Source organism: Gorilla gorilla, chromosome 20, assembly GCF_029281585.2.
Source record: "Gorilla gorilla gorilla isolate KB3781 chromosome 20, NHGRI_mGorGor1-v2.1_pri, whole genome shotgun sequence".
NCBI lineage: Eukaryota > Metazoa > Chordata > Mammalia > Primates > Hominidae > Gorilla > Gorilla gorilla.
In genome coordinates this window covers 65,513,198-65,519,197 of record NC_073244.2, presented here as the reverse complement: position 1 = coordinate 65,519,197, position 6,000 = coordinate 65,513,198, and positions in this window count along the sequence as shown.

Genomic DNA, 6,000 nt, shown 5'->3' with positions numbered 1-6,000 from the left:
TTTAAGCTTGTAAAAATAAAGAAGAACACATGACAGAGAACATATGCGCCCTGCAAAATATGTGTCTAGTAAAATATTTACTAACCGGCCCTTCACAGAGAGTTTGCTGACCCTTGGTGTTGTGAAAACTTGTGAAATAAATGACTCCAGGTTTAGTGCAAACTCAGGTGAGGACACCCCATACATTTGTCCAAAGAGCCTGTGAAATGTGCGCAGAGTTATTCTGTTGATCTTGCTGCGTGCATGTGTTCAGATGGGGCTTGTTTTTGGTGATGAGTTTCACTCAGCCACAGGGGCCTAAAAGAGATCAGAACCTTCCCAATTGCTCCTCGGCTTCTATAACTTTGTGTAATTACTGCCTCTCCAGACAATGATGTCTGCTCTGTAGCAAATAATTTCTCATAAATTCTTTATTTCTTATTTTACACATAATAATTACGTGTGTTTATGGGATACAGAGTCATAATTTGATTTCTGTACACAATGTGTAATGATCAAATCAGGGTAATTAGCACATCCATCACCTCAAACATTTATTATTTGTATTGTGAACATTCAAAACCCTTCTAGCTTGTATTTATTTATTTTTTTTTAATTTTTTTTGAGGCGGAGTCTCACTCTATCACCCAGGCTGGAGTGCATTGGTGTGATCTCGGTTCACTGCAAGCTCGGCCTCCTGGGTTCACGCCATTCTCCTGCCTCAGCCTCCCGAGTAGCTGGGACTACAGGTGCCCACCACCATGCCCACCTAATTTTTTTTTTTTTTTTTTGTATTTTTAGTAGAGACGGGGTTTCAGTGTTAGCCAGGATGGTCTCAATCTCCTGACCTCATGATCGCCCTGCCTCAGCCTCCCAAAATGCTGGGATTACAGGCGTGGGCCACCGCGCCCGGCCTATTTATTTATTTTGAGACAGGGTCTCACTCTGTTGCCCAGGCTGGAGTGCAGTGGCACAATTACAGCTCACTGCAGCCTCGACCTCCTGGGCTCATGGGCTCAGGTGATCCTCCCACCTCAGCCTCCTGAGTAGCTGGGACTACAGGTGGGTGCCACCACATCTGGCTATTTTTGTATTTTGTTTTTTAGATATTATACATATAATATTTATGTAATTTTTTTAAGTAAAAAAATTTTTTTGGAGACAGAAAGTCACTCTGTTGCACAGGCTGGACTGTAGTGGCACAATCTCGGCTCATTGCAACCTTCACCTCCTGGGTTCAAGCGATTCTCCTAACTCAGCGTCCTGAGTAGCTGGAATTACAGGTGCACAACACCACGCCCAGCCACGTATGTATATCCTTTTGCCATTATCGTATACCACACTGTTTTAATTACTATTGCTTTTTAAAATTTTTTTGAAATCCAGGCCGGGTGCAGTGGCTCCATCTGTAATCCCAGCACTTTGGGAGGCCGAGGCAGGTGGATCATCTGAGGTCAGGAGTTTGAGACCAGCCTGGCCAACATAGCAAAACCCCATCTCTACCAAAAATACAAAAATTAGCCAGGCATGGTGGTGGGCACCTGTAATCCCAGCTACTCGGGAGGCTGAGCAGGAGAATTGCTTGAACCTGGGAAGCGGAGGTTGTGGTGAGCCGAGATCATGCCACTGCACTCCAACCTGGGTGACAGAGCGAGACTCCATCTCAAAAAAAAAAAAAAAAAATTGAAATCCAGAGATGCGAGTCCACTGTTCTTTATTTTGGGTATTTGGGGTGTCTTGAAATTCCATACAACTCTAAGAGTTGGTTTCTCCATTTCTGCAAAAAATTGTCATTGAGTATTTTATTGAGATTGCATTGAATATGTATATATTGTCATTGAGTATTTTATTGAGATTGCATTGAATATGTATATATTGCTTTGGGTAATATTGTTATCTTTGAAATTTTATTTAAAAAAATAATACAGAGATGGGATCTTGCCATGTTGCCAAGGCTGGTCTGGAACTCCTGGGCTCAAGCAACCTCCTCCCTCAGCCTCCCCAAGTGCTAGGATTACAAGCATGAGCCACCGTGCCCAGCCATCATCTTAACAATATTAAATCTTCCAATTCAGGACCATGAAATATCCTTTCATTCCCAGCACTTTGGGAGGCCAAGGTGGGTGAATCACCTGAGGTCAGGAGTTCAAGACCAGCCTGGTCAACATGGCGAAACCCTGGCTCTACTAAAAATACAAAAATTAGCCGGGCATGGTGGCAGGTGCCTGTAGTCCCAGCTACTCAGGAGGCTAAGGCAGGAGTCTCTTGAACTGGGGAGGTGGAGGTTGCGGTGAGCTGAGAGTGCACCACTTCACTCCAGCCTGGGCGACAGAGTGAGACTCCGTCTCAAAAACAAAAAAAACCCCTTCCATTTATTTAGGTTTTTTAAAAAAATTATTCTACAACTACAACTGTTTTGTAGCTTTTGCGTACAACTCATGTACCTCCTTTTTTTTTTTTTTTTTTTTTTTTGAGACAGAGTTTCACTCTTGTTGTCCAGGCTGGAGTGCAATGGGGCGCATTCTCGGTTCACTGCAACCTCCACCTCCCGGATTCAAGCAATTCTCCTGCCTCAGCCTCCCAAGTAGCTGGGATTACAGGCATCTGCCACCACACCCAGCTAATTTTGTATTTTTAATAGAGATGAGGTTTCCCCATGTTGGCCTGATTGGTCTTGAACTCCAGACTTCAGGTGATCTGCCTGCCTCGGCCCCCCAAAGTGCTGGGATTACAGGCGTAAGCCACCAAGCCCGGCTCAATAATGACTTACTTTAGTAAAGCTCTTTGACTTCATGGTTACCCTTTACCCCATGGCTTTTACTGCTCTTTGTAGTTTTTTTTTTTTTTTTTTTTTTTGAGAGAGTCTCACTCTGTCGCCCGGGCTGGAGTGAAGTGGTACACTCTCGGCTCACAGCAACCTCCGCCTCCTAAGTTCAAGCGATTCTCCTGCCTCAGCCTCTTGAGTAGCTGGGATCACAGGCATGTGCCACCTTGCCCGGCTAATTTTTGTATTTTTAGTAGAGACGGGGTTTCACCATGTTGGTCAGGCTGGTCTCAAACTCCTGACCTGAGGTGATCCGTCCATCTCAGCCTCCCCAAGTGCTAGGATTACAGGTGTGAGCCACTGTACCCGCCCTGTTTTTTTTTTTTTGTTGTTGTTGTTACTGCTCTTTGTAGGGTTTTTGTTTTGTTTTTTTTTTGTCATTATCCAGGCTGGAATCCAGTGATGCAATCATCACTTACTGCAGCCTCCACCTCCTGGGCTCAAGCAATCCTCCTGCCTCAGCCTCTTGAGTAGTTGGGACTACAAGTGAGCACCACCACACCTGGCTAATATTTTTATTTTTTGTAGAGACAGAATCCCACTATGTTGCCCAAGCTAGGGTAAACTTTATTATTATTATTTTTATTTATTTTTTTTTATGAGACAGAGTCTTGCTCTGCCGGCTAGGCTGGAGTGCAGTGGAGCGATATTGGCTCACTGCAACCTCTGCCTCCTGGGTTCCAGCGATTCTCCTGTCTCAGCCTCCTCAGTAGCTGAGATTACAGGCATGCGCTATTACACCTGGCTAATTTTTGTATTTTTAGTGGAGACGGAGTTTCACCATGTTGGCCAGGCTGGTCTTGAACTCCTGACCTCAGGTGATCTGCGCACCTCGGCTTCCTAAAGTACTAGGAGTATAGGCATGAGCCACTGTACCGTCTCCACTAAAAATACAAAAATTAGCCACTCTGTAGCTCAGGTTGGAGTGCAGCGAGGCGATCTCAGCTCACCATAGCCTCCTGGGTTCAAGCCATTCTCCTGCCTCAGCCTCCTGAGTAGCTGGGATTACAGGCGTGGGTCACCACGCCCGGCTAATTTTTGTATTTTTAGTAGAGACAGGGTTTCACTAAGTTGGCCATGCTGGTTTTTAACTGCTGACCTCAGTTGATCTGCCTGCCTAGGCCTCCCAAAGTGCTGGGATTACAGGCATGGGCCACTGCGCCTGGCCACCTCCGGGATTTTTTTTTTTTTTGAGATGGAGTCTTGCTCTGTCTCAAAAAAGTGCACTGGCTGGATCTCAGCTCACTGCAACCTCCGCCTCCCCGGTTCAAGTGATTCTCCTGCCCCAGCCTCCCGAGTAGCTGAGATTGCAGGTGTGCACCACTGTGCCAGGCTAATTTTTGCATTTTTAGTAGAGACAGGTTTTCACTGTGTTGGCCAGGCTGGTCTCAAACTCCCGACCTCAAGTGATCCACTCGCCTCGGCCTCCCAAACTGCTGGAATTACAGGCGTGAGCCACCGCGTTGGCCCACCTCTGGGCTTTTTATATAAACTTTGGATTTTGCTCCTTGAGCCAAGAGTCCTGCCTGACACACATTCTTCCCATATTTCCTTCTGGGAACTAACCCTGTCCACCCAGGCTGTCTTCCTGTGCCTTGGCTGTGTCCTGTAAGGCCAGGCCAGTGCTGCCTTTCTGCACAGCCTCCTCGTTTCTCAGTATTCTCCCTACCCCTACTCCCACATTCCTCCAGCCTCCTCTCACTGTCTTCCACCTGCTTCTCCTCTTCACACTCCTTCCCTTGCCCTTCTCTTCTTACCCCACCCAGCTCCTCCTCTGTTTACGCGGGAATGCCGGGAAGAGCAGTGGCCCCACCATGCGTGTTGCTCTTGGTGGCAAGGAAGGGACCCTGGACCCCTTCTGCTGAGGCTGGCGTAGGGTCCACAGGGGAAAGGGGCACTAAGCAGGATGATGCCGCCTATGAGGTTGATTCCTAAGGGTACTGAAGCCTAGACCAGAAAGATACCCAGCTCTGAAACCTGGGTCTGGAACCCCTTCCCCAAACATGCTCCCTCACTTCCCCACCACCCCTGGAGAATCTGAATCCTTAACCTAATGCTGAGGTATTTGTAATCCGAGAACTAAGCAGCTTTGATTGAAATGTAACCCTACCCTTGAGGTAAATCAAAGAAGCAGGACTTCAACCCTATATTCTGGATCCTTTGCCAGCCTTTATAGGACACCCCTGAGCTCTAACCACACCACCGTCCCCCATGCCTAAGGCTCTCCTGCAGGATGTAGCGTCCGCCCTCCATCTCCGCAGCTGCTCTCAGGAGCACTCCAGTCCTCTCCCAGCCCCAAGGCCTCTCTCCAGGACTCTATGCCTTCTCTCCCAGAATTCATCCCTGAGCTCTAGCCGTCCCTTCCCATGCGCCAGGCCCTCCCATGCCCATTAGCCACTCCTCTGCCCCGTCAAACTCACTCCCATGGGGTCTAGGGTCCTCCCCAATCCATATTCTCCAATTCCTACTATGGGCTCTGGTCCTTTCCCTAAGGTAATCCTACCCTCAGCCTAGGACCATCTTAAGACAGTTCAGGTCTCTCCCCTGAGTCTGTGTCCTCACCTCCCCCAGGACTCTGTCAGAGGTGTTTGAACCAGAGCGACTCCATTTTGAGTGCGGGCTAGGAAAATGAGGCTGAGACTTGCTGGGCTGCATTCTGAGAAATGTAGGCATTCCGAGCCTCCAGATGTTTACGGTTAAGGGAACAAATTAATAACAGTTACTAAACAGACCCACACTTGGGAGTGTCCAGATATCCTGATATCTGGAGAACAAAGGCATTCCTAGTTTTGCTTTAAAGATAATATCAATTCTTGCAAAATAATGAAGAAAAGGAATCCTTCATCACAAACCCTTGTAGCAGGGCACGTCTCCCCATATATGTGAGCATTGGACCTAGGGTGGATGCGTTCCTCCTAACGTCAGGAGCGTCCAACACTGTCTGTGGAGCAGCTGTCCTTTTGCCACTTTTTCTGTTTTTGAGATGGAGCCTCCCTCTGTCGCCCAGGCTGGAGTGCCGTGGTGTGATCTCAGCTCACTGCAACCTCTGCCTCCCGGGTTCGAGTGATTCTCCTGCCTCAGCCTCTCGAGTAGCTGGACTACAGATGTGCGCCCACACACCTGGCTAATTTTGTATTTATAGTAGAGATGGGGTTTTGCCATGTTGGCCAGGCTGGTCTTGAACTCCCGACCTCAGG